This window comes from Durio zibethinus, chromosome 14 (assembly GCF_047325235.1).
Source record: "Durio zibethinus cultivar Kanyao isolate XHJ-2024 chromosome 14, ASM4732523v1, whole genome shotgun sequence".
NCBI lineage: Eukaryota > Viridiplantae > Streptophyta > Magnoliopsida > Malvales > Malvaceae > Durio > Durio zibethinus.
Genome location: NC_143175.1, coordinates 3,095,414 through 3,115,634, shown reverse-complemented (window position 1 = coordinate 3,115,634; position 20,221 = coordinate 3,095,414). Strand labels below are relative to the sequence as shown.

Below are 20,221 nucleotides of genomic sequence, written 5' to 3'. Positions count from 1 at the left end.
ATTTATCCCAAATATTGAAATAATTTAGATAAAATTTCAAAAAAAGTAATTGTATTCTGTTTCAAATTTGGTTGCAAATGTTTGACAATTATCTAAAGATGAGATTTTTAAAAATTTCAAATGATAAATTTTCTAAAAAATCTCTAGGTGAGAAATTTCTTTAAATTTGTCTCAAATGGTGAAAACATTTAAATGAAATTTTAAGAAAAATAATTGTCATGTTATTTTCTTTTCAAAAAAAATAAAAAAATTTAAATAGACCCAAATGATGAAAAATTTTGAAATTTTGAAATAGAAAATATTTCTAATTTTGCCCAAATTGTGAAATAATTAGATATCTTTTCGACAAAAACCAAAAAAATAAAAAATAATTATACATTTTCTGACAACGGAGCTTCTTTAAGAAATCAAATGAGATTCTTGAATACTTTTAAGGTGAGAAAATATTTTTAAGAGTTCTACTAGTTTGATGGAAAATCTTAAAAATTATTTTCAATATCTGAGCATTAAATTTTAAAACCATCAGAATCAAAATCTTAAGATAAATTTAAAATAAAATGGTACCATCCTTTGAATGGGTATATAGAAGTGCTATAATCTTTCTTACATGTAATCAAATTCTCAAACCCTATTCTAGTTTATAGACTTGAATATATTCTTTTAAGAATCTTTAATCAAGCTTAGGAGTCCTTAAAAGGATAAATTCCTTAAGTAATCAATCACACCAATTAAAAAAGATTGATAATAACTCTATTTGTTAAGTCTAATTATAGATTTATAGATTTTTATATTAAGATAAAAACTATTTTAGTAATATTTTAATAATATTTTAATTGATTTGATATTGATTTAAAGAATATTATATATTAATTTTAATAAAAATTATATGTTTAATAAAAGATCATGATTAAGCTTACAACTTAGATCATTGGAAAAGAAATATCGTGGGGAGGACGAATCCCCAACTATAGAAAAAAGTCGACACAACTGGAGAGCAAAAGACGCATTCTCTTATGGGCCCATTTGAAAAGAAAAAAGGAAAAAATAAATTTAGAATTATGAAACAATAAATGTTGTGAATGTGAAATATAATCACTAATTAAACAATCATACTCTTTTGGTCTTTTTCTTTCTTTTTTAATGTCTCAAATATATATTTTTAAAACCTAAAACTTTTATATATTTTAAAGCTATTTTCATAATTTTTTAATTTCTAATATTAAAAATTATGAAATTTCAATTTTGTAAAAAATTAAAATTTTAATATTAAATACATCAAAATTAAACTCTTTTTTCTTAAACTTTATAAAATCAAAAAAGACCCAAACAATTTAAAAAGGAGTAAATTTTTTCATATTTAAAATTATCAAATTATATTTAATTATTATTATTTAGAATATAATATTACTCATCATATATTATATAAAAAGTTATAATGACAAATTAGCACAACAGAGATTAAAAAACAAATTTTTTATTCGAAGTTATCTGAAATTAAAATTTTAAGACTCTGACAACATTACATGTACCGTCGGCTAAATAAGTAGCAATATAAAGTGGTTCTTACAGTCAGATATCCAATACCCAACATGAACGAAACATAAACTAATAAAACTAAAAGACAATATAAAGTGGTTCTTACAGACAGGTATCCGATACCCAACACGAACGAAACATAAACTAATAAAACTAAAAGACATCCATCATGCATAATCATGCTCTGGAGATTTGCATGATAGTTTAAATGTTAAACCTGACTTATCCAACTTATGTTGAATAAGCTTTTTCAAACGTTCTACCACTGCAGGTGTGAGATAATTGATCCAATCTCCCGGTTTTGCTTTCCTGTACAAGGTGTTGTGTCGAATCCCTGAAAGGTGTGTGCCATTCTTGTTCACATCCAATTCTTTCAAGTTCCCAAAGCTACAAATTTTTGCTATTTCTTCAATTACTCCATGTTTCTCTTCCTCCTCTGAGAAAGGAAACCCCAAGAACATGGCCAACTTTTTTAGATGAGAAATGATGTTGTCGTGAAGATCTTCGTATTGTAAAAATAATATTTTGTGAGGTTTTTCTTGGCTTGCCTTCCAATACCCTAATACATGATCAAAAAATGGTCCAAACGCATGCATTTGTTGGCATAACATGTCAAAAGCTTCATCTAGTGATGATGGCTCTACGTTTTCGGGTCGAAACTGTTCAGTGAAAAACCAAAGCGAGACGAATGTATCCATCGGATTTCTACATATGTAGACAATTTTAGAGTTGGAATCTTTAATGGAAGGTGGCAAAGAAGCATAGGGAATGTGGTGGAGAGAAGTCTTGGTTGATAAACACAACTATTTTCAAGACCAGGACAAGGGTTGTTCAAGTAAAGATCATACTCAAAGGAACGAACAAGTTGGTGAGGGCCTAAGCTGAGCAAGGGGCTTTGCTCCATTGCAAATTGGTTGTGATTCACAATTGAGAAGGTCAAAGCCTTGAGCCAAGTAGTGCCGAGTTTTGGCAAACTTGTGACAAAAATATCAGTATCAAGTGCTTGGAAATGTCTGTGGAAAGAAATCACAGCTTTAAATACAGGAGATGGGCACCAAAATCCTTGACAGAAATAAAGATCACGTCCGTACCAGCTTTTTTCTTTAGGAAGGGTTTGCATCAATTCTTGGAATTCATCCTCCCAATTCACCTCATGATCTTCATCTTGGGGTGTGGAAACAATATTAATATCTTTGGCGATTTCTGTTGCATCCATAATGAAACCTGCAGTATTAATTTTGAGATAATAAGGGATAAAAAATTAGAAATGGACAGTCCAAACTAGGTCTTTAAGAAATTTATAGAAGTTAGTTTTCTAGTATTATTCTATTTCAATTTGATTTTTGTTCCCTCATCTTTGTTTTTTTAATTTGTCATATTTCAATATTGCAGCCTATGTAATAAAGACATGTAGGGTATCCCAGAAGCATCAAATGTATATGAAAGAATATTTTTTTTCTATGTCAATAGCTTCCCAAATCATATATAACATATAAGACCCATCATCGAGTGGGTGAAATGTCAACATAGTTGCTTCATCCAATGTACTGTAAAAGTGGTCCAAATGTGATATAATTGCCTGCTCTGCCTAGTAATTCCTACCTTCTTCAAGCCTCAAAGATATAATTAAAACATTTTTGCAGAGAATTCACGCATGTGAACATCATTCAATGTTGGATGTTGTCATGTGTCAATGTCCTAGAGTTGTTGGGTTCCTTGGCATTTAGATTATTGTCAAGGGAAAAAAGTTAAATCCACAATCAAAATAGGTGTCTGCAAAATTTTGGGTATGAAAAGTTTTTTTTGATAAAAGAAGAGCAGCCCTGTTTCCGTCTCTGTTGACATGCATGCTGTCCCATGACGTGAACCTCTTTAGTCTACATTCTCCCTCCTCCATAAGGGTATCAAGGTAGGACAGGTTCCGGTTACCCTTCCTCTTTACTATGCTAATAATCTCCCTTGCGTCACCCTCCACTTCAATCTGATTACACCCCATTTCTGCTGCCAGCTTTACTGCTTCCACCGTAGCCAGTGCTTCGATTATCCCAGGACCACGGATGCCTGGAAACTGTTTGCACATAGCTCCACGGACGCCATCTTCTGATCCACGGGACACAACTCCTATTCCTCCCAGTCCTTTCTGTACGTCCAGGGCCCCATCAAAATTAAACGTTCATACATATGAAAAATTACAAAATTAATCATCTCAAAACTAAACTCAGAACAAAAAAAAAAAGAAAAGAAAGCCTTGAAAGTTTAATTAAAAAAAGAAAAAACCTTTTCAGTTAATAAAAATTTTTAGATTTAAATAATTAAAACGTAAATAAGTGGAGATAAAAGAGTTTTCTTTCTTTTTTTACTCACAAAGAGAGTCAATGGTGACTCTTTACTTGCATATATCAAATATCGAACATTAATCAATTGAAAAGATATACTAAGCAAAACCCAGAAATTTCTTGCTGCTTAAAAGAAAGATCAACATTAACTAAGCTGAAAGACACCCATCATGCACAAACATCCTTTGGAGATTGGGAAGATAGTTTAAATGTTAAACCTGACTTGTCGAAATTCTTTGGAATAAGCTTCTCCAAACGTTCTACCATTGCAAGTGTGAGATAATTGTTCTAATCTCATACTTTTGCTTTTTTGAAAAAATTTGTATTTAAAGATGAATTCGATTTTAATGTTATATCTATTTAAATTTGATCGATTACATTTTTAATGATAATAATATCTTTATAAAAACATGACGAATGAACTGTTAGAAAAATGGGGTCCAGCTTCATGTAAGTGATTTTGGACCAAGTAAAGGCTATGGGCCTTGATCTTTTATTTTACACAGAGCCCTAGCTACTTAATAAAAAACATGTGGGGTTGTTTTAAGTGTGTGTCGAAAACCAAGTAGAGAAAGAGGAAAAGCTAGAAAAAGCAGAGAGAAAAAAAGAGAAGGGAGAGTTAGTTGAACGAAAGTCGATCCGTAGTCCGATTGAGTTGAAACCTTGTCAGGAGGTTTATGATTCAGAGTTTTACATTCTGAACGGTGAAGATCGGGTTTGAAGCTCTCTAAGAATAAATCCAGGGTGTATTTGTTGAGTCACTTATTTAGTGAGATTTCTCAAATTATTTTCTCTAGTTGTTGTTTAGCTCTAGTTTTAGCTAGAGAAGAACTTTGTATACCTATTATTTGATATTGAAGATTTTTCTGGTGGTCCGTGGTTTTTTCCCTTTACACTGGAGGGTTTTCCACGTAAATCTTGGTGTGCTTTATTTTTCCTGCGTCTTTGATTATTGATTGTTGTCTATTGTTTCTGTATTATTGTGATTATTGCTTCAGGCGCAACAAGTGGTATTAGAGCGAGGGTTATTTTGAGACATCGATATAGAAGTAACTCAGGATAGAAGTAAATTCTGTTTGAGATCATGAAGGGTGATACAGGTTCCATGATAAAATTGACAGCATCGAATTATTCAATTTGGAAGCCTATGATGGAAGATCATCTATATTGTAAAGATTTGTATGAGCCAATATTAGGTGATTCGATTAAATCAGCAAATATAAAAAGATGAAAGCTGGAAGAAGCTAGGTAGAAAGACACTGGCTACAATCAAAAAATGGGTTGATATCAGCATGTTCCATCATGTAGCGCAAGAATCAAATGCTCACATTGTTTGAGAAAAATTGGCAGCATTGTATGAGAGAAAAATAAGTATGAATAAAGTTATGCTTGTTAAAAAGCTTATAACTTTACAGTATAGGGATGGACGATCTGTTACAGAGCACTTGAGTGATTTTCAAGATATATTTAATCGGATGACTACTATAGAGCTTAAGATGGATGATGAAATGAAGGCGTTATTTCTTTTGGGTTCATTGTCAGATAGCTAGAATACTCTAGTTGTGATTGTTCTTAATTCAACTCCTGATTATAAGGTGACATTAGAGATGGTAAAGGACAGTATGCTTAATGAAGAAGCAAGGTGAAAAGATGTAGACCTTGGGAATCAAGCTTTGGTCATAGAGAATAGGGATAGAAACATCGACAGAGGTCAGAACTCAAAAGATCGTGGTAAGTCTAATCATAGTTCCAAGTCTAGAAGTAAAATGAAGTGTTTCTATTGTGGTAATACAGGTCATATAAAACGAAATTATAAAATCTTGAAGCAAGAGTGAAAAGATGAGAAAGGTAAAAGTTCAGATGATGGTAATATTACAGTAGTGAATTCATATAGTGATTCAGTTACTTTGATTAGTACACATGGTGATTGTAACATGTTAGTGATCTCGGCATTGAGTGGATAGTTGACACAAGAGCGACATATCATTGTGTTCCTAAGAGAGAGTTGTTTACAACTTACAAAGTAAGAGACTTTGGTTGTACCAAAATGAGAAACAAGAGTGTGTTACAGATTGTTGGGATTGGTGATATTGTTGTACAAACTAGTACAGGCTACATGTTGACTTTGAGGGATGTTAGACACATTTCAGATATGAGAATGAACTTGCTTGTTATTAATGTCCTTGATAAGGATGGATATGAAAGTCGACAAAAAAATGGACAGTGGAAGCTTCTCAAAGAATCTATGGTAGTTGCAAGAAAAAAACTATGCTGCACAATGTATAAGACATGGATGCAATTGAACGGTAACCAGGTAAATACCGTTGAAAATGATGCTTCAGCAAACTTGTGGCACAAGAGGCTGGCACACATGAGTGAAAAAAGGTTACAGGTTTTGGCAAGACAGTCTTTCATTCTCTTGACCAAATGTATGTTTCTCGATTCATGTTATTATTGTTTGTTTGGTAAGCATCATAGAGTTTTTTTTTGTAAAAGTTCTCAGAGAAAGAAAATAGATTGAAATTAATTTATTCTGACGTATGTGATCCCATTGAGGTTAAGTCATTAGGTGGTAGCAGATATTTTGTTACTTTTATTGATGATGCTTCATATAAGACTTGAGTGTATATGTTGAAATACAAAAGTCAGGTACTATAGTATTTTCAAAAATTTCATGTCATGATTGAAAGGATGACAGGGTTACCCTTAAAGTGTATTCGAACTAATAATAGTAGAGAATACACATCTAAAGGCTTTGAAGAGTATTGCTCAAAGCATGGGACCACGCATGAGATGACAGAACCTGAAACACCACAGCATAATGGTATAGTTGAAAGAATGAATCGTACCATTGTGAAAAAAGTCAGATATATGTTGAGGATGGCAAAATTACCAAAGTCATTCTGGGGTGAAGCAGTAGGGTGAAGCAGTCAACACAGCTTGTTATTTACTTAATAGGTTACCATTAATTCTTTTGGGCTTTGACATTCCAGAAAGAGTGTGGACAGGAAAAGATACTTTATACTCTCACTTGAAAGTTTTTGGGTGTAAAGCATTCATATATGTGCTGAAAGAGCAGAGATCAAAGCTTGACAGTAAAGCTACACAGTGTGTGTTTGTAGGATATGGTGATGAAGAATTTGACTACAGAGTATGGGATCAGTAAAGAGAAAGATAGTCAGAAGTAGGGATGTGGTCTTTCATGAAAAAGAAACCATAACAGACTTTGAGAAAAATGAGAAGACTACACGGGTTACTGTTAAGTGTGATGTTTCAACATCGATAGAGATTCCATATGAAAGAGTCACAGATGGTAGAAATGAGCAAGAAACATAACTTGAAGATATGAATGAGCCAGCCACAGTTGGTGATGAGCTAGATGCTATTAGTTTTTAGCAAGGGGAGCAATCCTCTTTACCTGAGAGTGTTGAACAGGGAAAGCTACCTTCGGCATCAAGTGATGTAGAGTCTCAGCCCAGGAGATCTACTAGAGAGCACAGGCCATCTATCAGGTATCCAAGTTTAGATTTTATTTTAGTTACCAGTGAAGGGGAGCCATAATGCTTTTAAGATGTACAGGCTATTCCGGATAGAGAGCACTGGTTAAAAATAATGAAAGAAGAGATGGAGTCATTGCGAAAAAATGGTACTTATGATCTTGTTAAACTTCCAACAGGGAAGAGGCCATTAAAGAATAAATGGGTGTTCAAGTTGAAAAAAGATGGTGACAAATTAGTAAGGTACAATGCTTGATTGGTAGTAAAAGGTTTTTCTCAGAAATCAGGCATCGATTTTGATGAGATTTTTACCCCAGTTGTAAAGATGAGTTCTATTCGAGTGGTACTGGGATTGACAGCTAGTTTGAATCTTGAGCTTAAGCAACTTGATATTAAAATTGCATTTTTGCATGGTGATTTGCATTGTATGGCTTGAAACAAGCTCTGTGACAGTGGTATAAGAAGTTTGATTCTTTTATGGTGAGTCATAGCTATAAAAGAATAGCAACGGATTCTTGTGTGTATGTTAAACAATTCCCTAATGGTAATTTCATTATCCTATTATTATATGTTGATAATATGTTGATTGTAGGACAAGATGCTAGTATGGTTTGCAAGTTAAAAGAACAATTTTCTAAGTCCTTTGATATGAAAGATTTAGGTCCAGCAAAGCAGATTCTTGGTATGGACATTATCCAGGATAAGAAAGCTGGAAAGCTGTGGTTGTCACAGGAAAAGTATGTTGAACGAGTGCTTGGTAGATTCAACATGCAACATGCTAAATCAGTTAGTAGTTCACTTGCTAACCATTTTCATCTAAGTAATAAATCTTGTCTAGTGTCTAAGGAAGAGCAACTAGCTATGTCTAGTATTCTTTATTCTTCTACAGTCAATTCTTTAATGTATTTATGGTTTGTACAAGGCCTGACATTGCTCATGCAATTGGTGTAGTGAGCAGATTTCTTTCTAATCGAAGAAAAGTTCACTGGAAAGCAGTGAAATAGATTTTTAGATATTTGAGGGGTAGCTCAAAAATGTGCTTAACTTATGGAGTTTCACAACCAGTTCTAGAAGGATTTACGAATACTGACATGACAGGCGATCTTGATGGTAGAAAATCTACTTCAGGGTATTTGTTCACTTTTACAGAAGGAGCTGTATCTTGGCAATCTAAATTACAGAAGTGTGTTGCTTTGTCAACTACAGAGGTTGAGTATATTGCAGTAATTGAAGCATGTAAAGAAATGCTTTGGATGAAACGTTTTCTTCTTGAATTGAAATTGAATCAGAAAGAGTATATGGTATTTTGTGATAGCCAGAGTACTTTAGATTTGAGTAAGAATATCATGTACCATGCTAGAACAAAGCACATTGATGTTAGATATCATTGGTTACATTCAATGATTGAAGAACAGCAGATGTTGTTGAAGAAAGTTCATACTGATAAAAATATAGCAGATATGTTAACTAAGATACTTCCCAGGAAAAAGCTTGAGCTTTGCAGTAACTTGACCGGAATGAGTTTTTTGGCCAAGGTAAGTTTCAAATGAAACTGCTATGGTGACGAATCTCTTCCTAATGGGGCTGAAGGGGGAGATTGTTAGGAAAATGGAATCCAACCTCATGTAAGTGGTTTTGGACCAAGTAAAGGCCATGGGCCTTGATCTTTCATTTTACACAAAGCCCTAGCTACTTAATAAAAAAGAGGTGGGGTTGTTTTAAGTATGTGTCGAAAACTAAGTAGAGAAAGAGGAAAAGCCAGGAAAAGTAGAGAGAAAAAAGAGAATGGAGAGTTGGTTGAACGGAAGTTGATTCGTGGTCCGATTGAGTTGGAACCTTGTCATGAGGTTTATGATTCAAAGTTTTACATTCTGAACGGTGAAGATCAGGTTTGAAGCTCTCTAGGAACAAATTTATGGTGTATATGTTGAGTCACTTATTTGGTGAGATTTCTCCAATTATTTTCTCTAGTTGTTGTTTAGCTCTAGTTTTAGTTAGGAAAGAACTTTGTATACATATTATTTGATAGTGAAAATTTTTCTGGTAGTCCGTGATTTTTTTCCTCTACACTGGGATTTTTCATGTAAATCTTGGTGTACTTTATTTTTCCTGCGTCTTTGATTATTGATTGTTGTCTATTGCTTCTGTATTGTTGTGATTATTGCTTCAGGCGCAACATGAACTACTTGAATAATATAAAAAATGAAATCTTCCTTTCATTTTTGTTTATTAATTTAGAATTACTAGATGAGCCAATTAGATTATGAAAATTTTAGAGGAAATTAGTGAATTTATAAGTTTGATTTATTTATTAAGTTTTATTAATTTATTCGTTTAAATTTTTAATTTTTTCTTTTACAACTTAGATCATTGGATATCCCAACTTTAAAAAGTAATATTTAATTTAAAGTCACAACTCATGATTAAATGTCATTTTCATCCTAGGCCGAAAGGAACAGTCCACACAAGTGTAGAGCAAAAGACACATTCACATCTTCAACATAATTGCACGACCCTTGACCAATTGAAAAGTAGGAAGGAAAAAGAATTTTAAAATTATGAAATAATAAATACTGTGCATATGAAATATAATCACTAATTAAAAATTATTTATCTGGCAAGCTAAAACAATTCCAGCTAGCACATAAATAAAGTAGCTCTCAAAGAGACAGATATCCAATACCCAGCGTAAACGAACCATAAACTAATAAAACTAAAAGACACCCATCATGCACGACCATGCTCTGCGTTAGGCCAAAAGGATCCAATTCAATCAATTGAAGATTCCTGTCAGTTAAAAGTATAATTAAATAATTAATTAATAAATTATTTATAAAATTATTTATTAAAAATAATTAAATTAAAATTAAAATAAAAAATTAAAAGTGATATATTGAAAGATTTTTTTACATAAATCAAATGTATAAAATTTTGATAGAATTTATACCGTTAAATAGGTATTTACCAAACTTGAATTATAAATGGTATTTTTATTATATTATTAATTTTTTTAATTTAAAATTTTTATTAAATTACTTATAAAATAATTTACACAATTCACTTTAAATTTTCATTTTGTCTCGAATTATTGAGTAAGTTTTTGTGCTAAAGGACATTGAGGTACAAGCTTAGCGATGGATTTAGAATTTATACTCAATAAGGGCAAATTTATTAAATTACCTACTAATACTATAATTTTATATTTTCATTGTGAACCATTACTTTATTCAATTATCTTGTTATTTTTTTTAATATTTCAGAAAACTCATCAATAACAGATCCAAGAATTTTTCAGTTGTGTCCATTTATAATATCTATAAAAATTTAGCGATGAATTTATCAAATTTATTGATGAAACAGGTATCGATAGAAAATTTTCAAGGTGTTTAATGAAAATTTTTTTGTAAATTTTCTTATTTTTCAATTTTTAAAGTGTTCATGAGAAAATTTTAGAAGTGTCCATTTAAAATTTATTGAGAATAGTGACTCAAATCCCATAACAGATTTGTTTGAGATTGATCAGATATTACTTGATGGATAGGAAGACTTGCAATAGAAGAATTCTAAGTGAAAATGGATTCTTAATAGGCAAGTTTGTATGCTTATAAATATGTGAAGTCTTTATAGGATTAGGCATGAGAAAAATATGTAAGAAAGTTATAGGGTTTTATGGAATAGACACCCTATAGGACTATTGGAGAATTACATCTTATGGGTGTGTATTTTTAAATTTTTGTGAATGAACTAAAGGAGACTGAGAGGATTCACTTAAGTATTGTGCATAGGGTGTACATAGGTATGTGTTTGCTTGGGTTGAGAATACTCATAAGACTAGAGAAAATTAAAAGAGCCTATGGATATTAATTATTGAGTAAAATTGATTTGATATATATTTATAATTTTTTACAACTTGTAGATCTTTTTTTTTATCCATAAATGTAGGTCAATTAACCTAAACCACATTAGATTGTTGTCTATTGTGTGATTAATTGATCGTTTGATTTTACTTTTGTTGGTTTGATTGATTGGAGGCTTTTTGTCTAACAAGTGGTATCAGAATATGGCTTGAGCCGCGAGAAAAGGCAAGATCAGAGGAGTTCGATTCAATAAGAAAGTTTAAGTTCATGTTTTGAGGATTGATTTGCATGAAATTTAAAGACACAAAAGAGAAGATGATTACGAGATTTCCATTACAAGTAGAGCCAAAGATGTTTAGCATGAAAACAAATGATTAATGGAATTTTAGTCAATGTGAATATTGTTACCAATAGTGACTCAAATCCCATAATAAATTTGTTTGAAATTGATTAGATATTACTTGATGGATAAGAAGACTTACAAAAGAAGAATTCTAAGAAAAAATAATTTTTAATAGGCAAATTTGTATGCTTATAAATAGGTAAAGTCTCTATAAGATTAAATATGAAAAAAAAAGATGTAAGAGAATTACATCTTATGGGTGTGTATGTTTGAATGTTTGTGAGTGGACTAGAAGAGATTTAGAGGGTCTACATAAATATGGTGCATGTGGTGCACATGAGTATGTATTTGCTTAGGTTGAGAATACTCCATAAGATTAAAAAATATTACGAGGACTTGTATGTATTAATTATTGAGTGAGATTGATTTAATGTATATTTGTAATTCTCTACAACTAATAAATTTTTTTTATCTGTAGATGTAGGTCAATTGGATTGAATCATATTAAATTATCTTTTGTATGATTGATTGATCGTTTGATTTAGCATTCATTAGTTTGACTGATTGGAGGTTTTTTGCCTGACAAGAATTTCCTCTTAAACTTTTATATTTTTTAATTGTTGGAATGTTGATGGACACCTTAATATAAAAGGTGTATCCACCAATGAAACTTATACTTAGAGTATTTCTTCTACAATTAATGGGATAAAAAAATAAAAATTTTAGATTTATTTCTCATAATTTTTCTAACTTTTTTATATTTTATTGGGGTAAAATACAAAATTTATTAAAATTTTAAATAACTTATTAATAATGAAAATTAATTTTCAAAATTTCAAGGGGGCAGTTGCCCTTATTGCCTCAACCTGGATCCAACCAATAGCACAGACCCTCTTTAAGTAAGGTCGTATTAAGCCAGGCTTTAATTTTTCCTTTGGAGGCCTACTTGTGTAGAGAAATAATTTTTAAGTGCTTTTTAAATTAATATTTATTGTACATATAATTTTCATGTATTTTATTAATAAAATTTTAGATATACGAATGAAATAAAGACACAAATAATAAGTTGGAAGAAAAGGTTTAAACAATCAATTTAAATTGCACATTTAAGGAAAATAAGAAATTTATTAATTAAGAGTAAAATAAGAAAAGGCGAAATGAGCAAATGACACAATTATTTTTTGTTTTTGACATTGTCAAAATTTAAAACATGATAATTAAAAGTTTAACATTTTATTACCGAACCACATCTAAACGAGACATAAGTATCGATTAAGCAAAAGCATCCTTGTTGGGTTCGCAATACAAATTGAATGTTAAACCAGACTTATCCAACTTTCCGTGAATAAGTTTATGGAAACGTTCCACCATCAAAGGTGTGAGATAATTGCTCCAATCTCCCACCACTCCCTTCCGAAAGTAGGCCTTGTTTGGGGTCCCAAAAGGGTGTTTGCCACTCTTGTTCACCTCTAATTCTTTCAAGTTCTCAAAGCTGCACAATTAGACAATTTCTTCAACTATTCCTTGTTTCTCTTCCTCTTCAGAGAATGGAAACCCCAAGAACTCCGCCAACTCCTTTGTGTGAGAAACGATGTTTTCCTTGAGATCTTCATATTTTACAAACAAGATTTTGATGGGATTGTTTTGTTTTGCCTCCCAATACCCCAAAACATGATCACATAAAGGCCCGAAGCTATGAATTACTTGACAGAACTTCTCGAAAGCTTCATCTAGTGATATTTGCTTCACATTTTCAGGTCGAAGTTTGTCAGTAAAATGCCAATAAGATATGAACATGTCCAATGGATTTCTACATGCATACACAATTTTGCAGTTGGAATCTTTAACAATGGAGGTTGGCAAAGAAGCATATGAAATATGGGTTGAGAAAATCCTTGGATTACAAGTGTTGTTTTCAAGATATGGAGAAGGGTTTCCCAAGCATACATCAAACTCAAAAAAGGGTACAAGTTTGTGAGGATTTGAACTCAACAAAGGGTTGCCTTCAAGGGCAAAATGATTGCAGTTTACTAAGGTAAAAATCAATGATTCAACCAAGTAGTGCCACATTTGGGGGCAGTTGCAAGAATAATATCATTATCAAGTGCTTGGAAATGTTTTTGGAAAGAAAGCATGGCTTTAAACACCTGGAAGGACACCAAAAACCTTAGTAGAAATAATGAGAACCTCCATACCAGTATTTCTTTTTGGGGAGGGTTTGCACCAATTCTTGGAATTCATCATCCCATGACTCTTCTTGATCTCCTTGCCTTGCTGATAAAACATTATTGTTCTTGCAGATTTCTGTTGTCTCCATCAGAAAATTGAAGATAGAACAATGGGGGAAGCGTTACTAGAATGGAATCTATACCGCAATGAATTATGAATCATTGACTTCCACTCAAGTGTTACTCAACATATATAATGAACATTACAAAAGTTAGATGGGCTCTTCCTCTCTATTTTATTTTTTAAATAATGTGTTGATTATTTTGGAAGAATTAAATTATCATTAAGATGAGAATATATAATATTTCTATCTGATTGTAAGAATTTAAAAAAATTTAAACTGAATTTTCTGAATAAAAATACACATATTTATCATGCACAGATTGAATTATGTGATATTTTATTATCTGACAAAAGCTTTAAAGATCACCTTTTAATATCATTTTATGCGATATGAAACTTGTAATGGAATGGATAAAATTTAATTATGAGATTTATTAGAGTATGAGTCAGATCAAGTGAATACAAATTCATTTGTACATTCACATAAATATTATCTAATTTCTAACATGAATTGAATTAAGATTTTACTTTTAATTGAATATCACATAAGTATTTATAATAATAAGAAATTACCTTACTAAAAAGGAGCTTATACTTCTATGAATTATGAATCAATGACTTTTTTGCAATTGTTATTCAATATAAATAATGAACGTCACAAAGCTTAGGTTAGCTCGTTTTCTTTCTTTTATTTTTTAAATAATTTATTTATTTATTTATTTTTAGTAAAGGAAAATTTTTTCTGTCAAATGTAAGTTACAATTGTTCAAACATATCAGCCTTGGCTACATGATAAACCCAAAAAAAAAAAAAAAAGATGAGTATCTGACTCCTCTGACGTGAGGCAGCTGCACTAGAAACAAAGATGCAACTATGCTAGTCTACCATGACTACTGATGAACATGGACACTTCGGAAAGTTAAACTGCTAGTGATTAACAAAGAAGAAAAATTGAGCACACCCTAAAGCTAAAATGGTTGTGATGACTCCATAGGAAAAAAAATAAATAGAGGACAACATAACAAATCATAAACATATAACTTGACATGCATACGACACCATCATTTTCATTAGACTGCCACCACCTCATGCAGCTGCCTGGCTCGGTTCATTTGATCTAAACCCACGACCCCTTCCACGATATCCCCTGCCGCGGCCATGACCACGGCCACCTTGGGGAGGGGCTTCATAATTGTACCCTCCATCTTGCTGCCTATCAAACTGAGGTCCATTGTATCCTCCACGTCCACGGCCACGGAAACCACATCCTCTTTGTTAGGAAAATGGGGTCCAGTCCCATGTAAGTGGTTTTGGACCAAGTAAAGGCCATGGGCCTTGATCTTTTATTTTACACAGAGCCCTAGCTACTTAATGAAAAAGAGGTGGGGTTGTTTTAGGTGTGTGTCGACAACCAAGCAGAGAAAGAAGAAAAGCCAGGAAAAGCAGAGAGAGAAAAAGGAGAAGGGAGAGTTGGTTAAACGGAAGTCGATCTGTGGTCCGATTGAGTTGGAACCTTGTCAGGAGGTTTATAATTCAGAGTTATACATTCTGAACGGTGAAGATCGGGTTTGAAGCTTTCTAGGAACAAATCCAGGGTGTATTTGTTGAGTCACTTATTTGGTGAGATTTCTCCAATTGTTTCTCTAGTTGTTGATTAGCTCTAGTTTTAGCTAGAGAAGAACTTTGTATAACTATTATTTGATAGTGAAGATTTTTTTGGTGGCCCATGGTTTTTCCCTCTACACTAGAGGGTTTTCCACGTAAATCTTGGTGTGCTTTATTTTTCCTACGCATTTGATTATTGATTGTTGTCTATTGCTTCTGTACTATTGTGATTATTGCTTCAGGCACAACAAGTGGTATCAGAGCAAGGGTTATTTTGAAACATCGATACAGAAGCAACCCAGGATAGAAGTAAATTCTGTTTGAGATCATGGAGGGTGATACAGGTTCCATGATAAAATTGACAGCATCAAATTATTCAATTTGGAAGCCTATGATAGAGGATCATCTATACTGCAAAGATTTGTATGAGCCAGTATTGGGTGATTCGACTAAACCAGCAGATATAAAAGATGAAAGCTGGAAGAAGCTAGGTAGAAAGACGCTGGCTACAATCAAAAAATGGGTTGATATCAGCGTGTTCCATCATGTAGCGCAGGAGTCAGATGCTCACATTGTTTGGAAAAAATTGGCAGCATTGTATGAGAGAAAAACAGGTATGAATAAAGTTATGCTTGTTAAAAAGATTGCAACTTTACAGTACAGAGATGGACGATCTATTACAGAGCACTTGAGTGATTTTCAAGATTTATTTAATCGGATGACTACTATAGAACTTAAGATGGATGATGAAATGAAGGCATTATTTCTTTTGGGTTCATTGCCAGACAACTGGAATACTTTAGTTGTGACTGTTCTTAATTTAGCTCCTGATTATAATATGACATTGGAGATGGTAAATGACAGTATGCTTAATGAAGAAGTGAGGTGAAAAGATGTAGACCCTGGAAATCAAGCTCTGGTCACAGAGAACAGGGGTAGAAACATCGACAAAGGTCAAGACTCAAAAGGTCGTGGTAAGTCTAAACATAGATCCAAGTCTAGAGGTAAAGTGAAGTGTTTCCATTGTGGTAAGACGGGTCATATAAAACGAAACTGTAGAATCTTAAAGCAAGAGCGAAAAGATGAGAAAGGCAAGAGTTCAGATGATGGCAATGTTGCAGCAGTGAATTCAGATAGTGATTCAGTTACTTTGATTTGTACACATGGTGATTGTAATCATGTTAGTGATCCCGACATTGAGTGGATAGTTGACACAGGAGCGGCATATCATTGTGTTCCTAAAAGAGAGTTGTTTACAACTTACAAAGCTGGAGACTTTGGTTGTACCAAGATGAAAAACAAGAGTGTGTCACAGATTGTTGGGATTGGTGATATTGTTGTACAAACTAGTACAGGCTGCATGTTGACTTTGAAGGATGTCAGACACATTCCAGATATGAGAATGAACTTGCTTGCTATTAATGTCCTTGATAAGGAGGGATATGAAAGCCGACAAAAGAATGGACAGTGGAAGCTTCTCAAAAGATCTATGATAGTTGCAAGGGGAAAACTATGCTGCACAATGTATAAGACATGGATGCAATTGAACGGTAACCAGATAAATACCATTGAAAATGATGCTTCAGCAAACTTGTGGCACAGGAGGCTGGCACACATGAGTGAAAAAGGGTTACAGGTTTTGGCAAGGCAGTCTCTCATTCCCTTGACCAAAGGTATGTCTCTCGATTCATGTGATTATTGTTTGTTTGGTAAGCATCATAGAGTTTCTTTTCGTAAAAGTTCTCAGAAAAAAAAATAGATTGGAATTAATTTATTCTGACGTATGTGATCCCATTGAGGTTGAGTCATTAGGTGGTAGCAGATATTTTGTTACTTTTATTGATGATGCTTCACGTAAGACTTGGGTGTATCTGTTGAAATACAAAAGTCAGGTACTACAGTATTTTTAAAAATTTCATGCCATGGTTGAAAGGATGACAAGGTTACCCTTGAAGTGTATTCGAACTGATAATGGTGGGGAATACACATCTAAAGGCTTTGAAGAGTATTGCTCAAAGCATGGGATCAGGCATGAGAGGACAGAACCTGGAACACCGCAGCATAATGGTATAGCTGAAAGAATGAATCGCACCATTGTGAAAAAAGTCAGATGTATGTTGAGGATAGCAAAATTACCAAAGCCATTCTGGGGTGAAGCAGTCAACACAGCTTGTTATTTACTTAATAGGTCACCATCAGTTCCTTTAGGCTTTGACATTCCAGAAAAAGTGTGGACAGAGAAAGATGCTTCATACTTTCACTTGAAAGTTTTTGGGTGTAAAGCATTCATGCATGTACCAAAAGAGCAGAGGTCAAAGTTGATAGTAAAGCTACACAGTGTGTGTTTGTAGGATATGGTGATGAGGAATTTGGCTACAGGGTATGGGATCCAGTAAAGAGAAAGATAGTCAGAAGTAGAGATGTGGTCTTTCATGAAAAAGAAACCATAGCAAACCTTGAGAAAAATGAGAAGACTACACGAGTTACTGTTGAGTGTGATGTTTCAACATCGACAGGGATTTCACAAGAAAGAGCCACAGATGGTGAAAATGAGCCAGAAACAGAACTTGGGGATATGAATGAGCCAGCCACAGTTGGTGATGAGCTAGATGCTATTAGTTTTGAGCAGGGGGAGCAATCCTCTCTACTTGAGAGTGTTGAGCAGAGAAAGCTACCTTCAGCATCAAATGATGTAGAGTCTCAGCCCAGGAGATCTACTAGAGAGCACAGGCCATCTACCAGGTATTCAAGTTCATATTTTATTTTAGTTACCAGTGAAGGGGAGTCAGAAAGCTTTCAAGATGTGCAGGCTACTCCGGATAGAGAGTACTGGTTAAAAGCAATGAAAAAATAGATGGAGTCATTGCGAAAGAATGGTACTTATGATCTTGTTAAACTTTCCAAGAAAAAGCTTGAGCTTTGCAGTAACTTGACCGGAATGAGTTCCCTGGCCAAGGTAAGTTCCAAATGAAACTGCTATGGTGATGAATCTCCTCTTAATGGGGCTAGAGGGGGAGATTGTTAGGAAAATAGGGTCCAGTCCCATGTAAATGGTTTTGGACCAAGTAAAGGCCATGGGCCTTGATCTTTTATTTTACACAGAGCCCTAGCTACTTAATAAAAAAGAGGTGGGGTTGTTTTAGGTGTGTGTCGACAACCAAGCAAAGAAAGAAGAAAAGCCAAGAAAAGCAGAAAGAGAAAAAAGAGAAGGGAGAGTTGGTTAAACGAAAGTCGATCCGTGGTCCGATTGAGTTGGAACCTTGTAAGGAGGTTTATGATTCAGAGTTATACATTTTGAACGGTGAAGATCGGGTTTGAAGCTCTCTAGGAACAAATCCAGGGTGTATTTGTTGAGTCACTTATTTGGTGAGACTTCTCCAATTGTTTCTCTAATTGTTGATTAGCTCTAGTTTTAGCTAGAGAAGAACTTTGTATAACTATTATTTGATAGTGAAAATTTTTCTGGTGGTCCGTGGTTTTTCCCTCTACACTGGAGGGTTTTTCATGTAAATCTTGGTGTGCTTTATTTTTCCTGCGCATTTGATTATTGATTGTTGTCTATTGCTTCTGTATTGTTGTGATTATTGCTTCAGGCGCAACACTCTTCCTCGACCTCTACCCCTAGCATAGCCACGATTTCGGTCCTAGCCTCCATCCTCATATTCAGCAGAGACAAAACCATTCCCTCTACTCCTTGGCCTTCCTCTACCACCATGGCCCCTACCACGGCCATTAGGTGAGCCCTCTCCTTCCTGATCAACTTCTATGGATGCCTTCACCTGATCAGGTGGTAGTGGAGGCTCATACCCAAATGTAGGAACGTACCCGACAGAGGACGTATTCAGTTCTTTTTTTGAAAGGGTTATAGTGATCATTGACACATGCCTTGTGGTCTCCAATGGAAGATGTCCTTCCTCCAAAGGCTCCCACATATCTGTTATATCCGTGGATCCAATCCATGAAATCTGATGTAGACCGGCAATTCTTCTCTTAATTAACTCCACAATAGTCACAGTCTTGTTGATGGCTCTTCCCATTGCCTTAAAGACTACTTCATTCGAGCCCCTTTCTTGGAGCAGAGTCATGGCATAAGTGATATAACTACGCATCCGGCCTTGACTCGCAATCCGAATCTCATTCTCGTCAATGGGTGTCTCTGCTTTCGGCTTCTCTACTCTCTGGTAACGATCCATCTTTAATACGTTGTTAATGGAGTATCAAAAGAAATATTGGGGGGGTACGCTCCACCAAGAGAGAGCCCTCTTCTACGGTTTATTTTTCTTTCTTTCACACCTTAAAGCCTAATTTATTGATTATTTTGAATGAATTAAATTTTCATTAAGATGAGTACATATAATATTATTGTCTTTATGTGAAAATTAATGAGAAATTATATTGTATTCTTTAAATAGAGATACAAGTGCATGAATTAAACCATATGATATTTTATTATCTAACGAAAGTTTTAAAAATCACTTTTTAATATCATTATTTTGAGTATATATAATGAGCGCCATAAAAGCTAAAGGCCTATTCTTTTTACTCATTTTTTTTTAATATTTATTGATTATTTTGGATAATTTAAATTATAATTAAGATAAGTACATATAATATTTTTGTCTCTACGTGGAAATTAATGAAAATTCGTACTAGATTGTTTGAGTATAGATACACTCGTTTATCATACATAAACTAAATCATGTGATATTCTAATATCAGACAAAAGTTCTAAAGTTCAATTTTAAAATCATTTTA

At 33.5% G+C, this 20,221-nt stretch overlaps 3 pseudogenes; all 3 read right to left on the bottom strand.

Moving 5' to 3' along the window:
• Positions 1 to 1,466: 1,466 nt before the first annotated feature.
• LOC149514960 (cytosolic sulfotransferase 15 pseudogene) lies at positions 1,467 to 2,812 on the bottom strand (annotated as a pseudogene).
• Positions 2,813 to 12,726: 9,914 nt separating this feature from the next.
• On the bottom strand, positions 12,727 to 13,912 carry LOC149514959 (cytosolic sulfotransferase 15 pseudogene; annotated as a pseudogene).
• Positions 13,913 to 14,610: 698 nt separating this feature from the next.
• On the bottom strand, positions 14,611 to 19,764 carry LOC111294671 (uncharacterized; annotated as a pseudogene).
• Between the last annotated feature and the right edge of the window lie 457 nt (positions 19,765 to 20,221).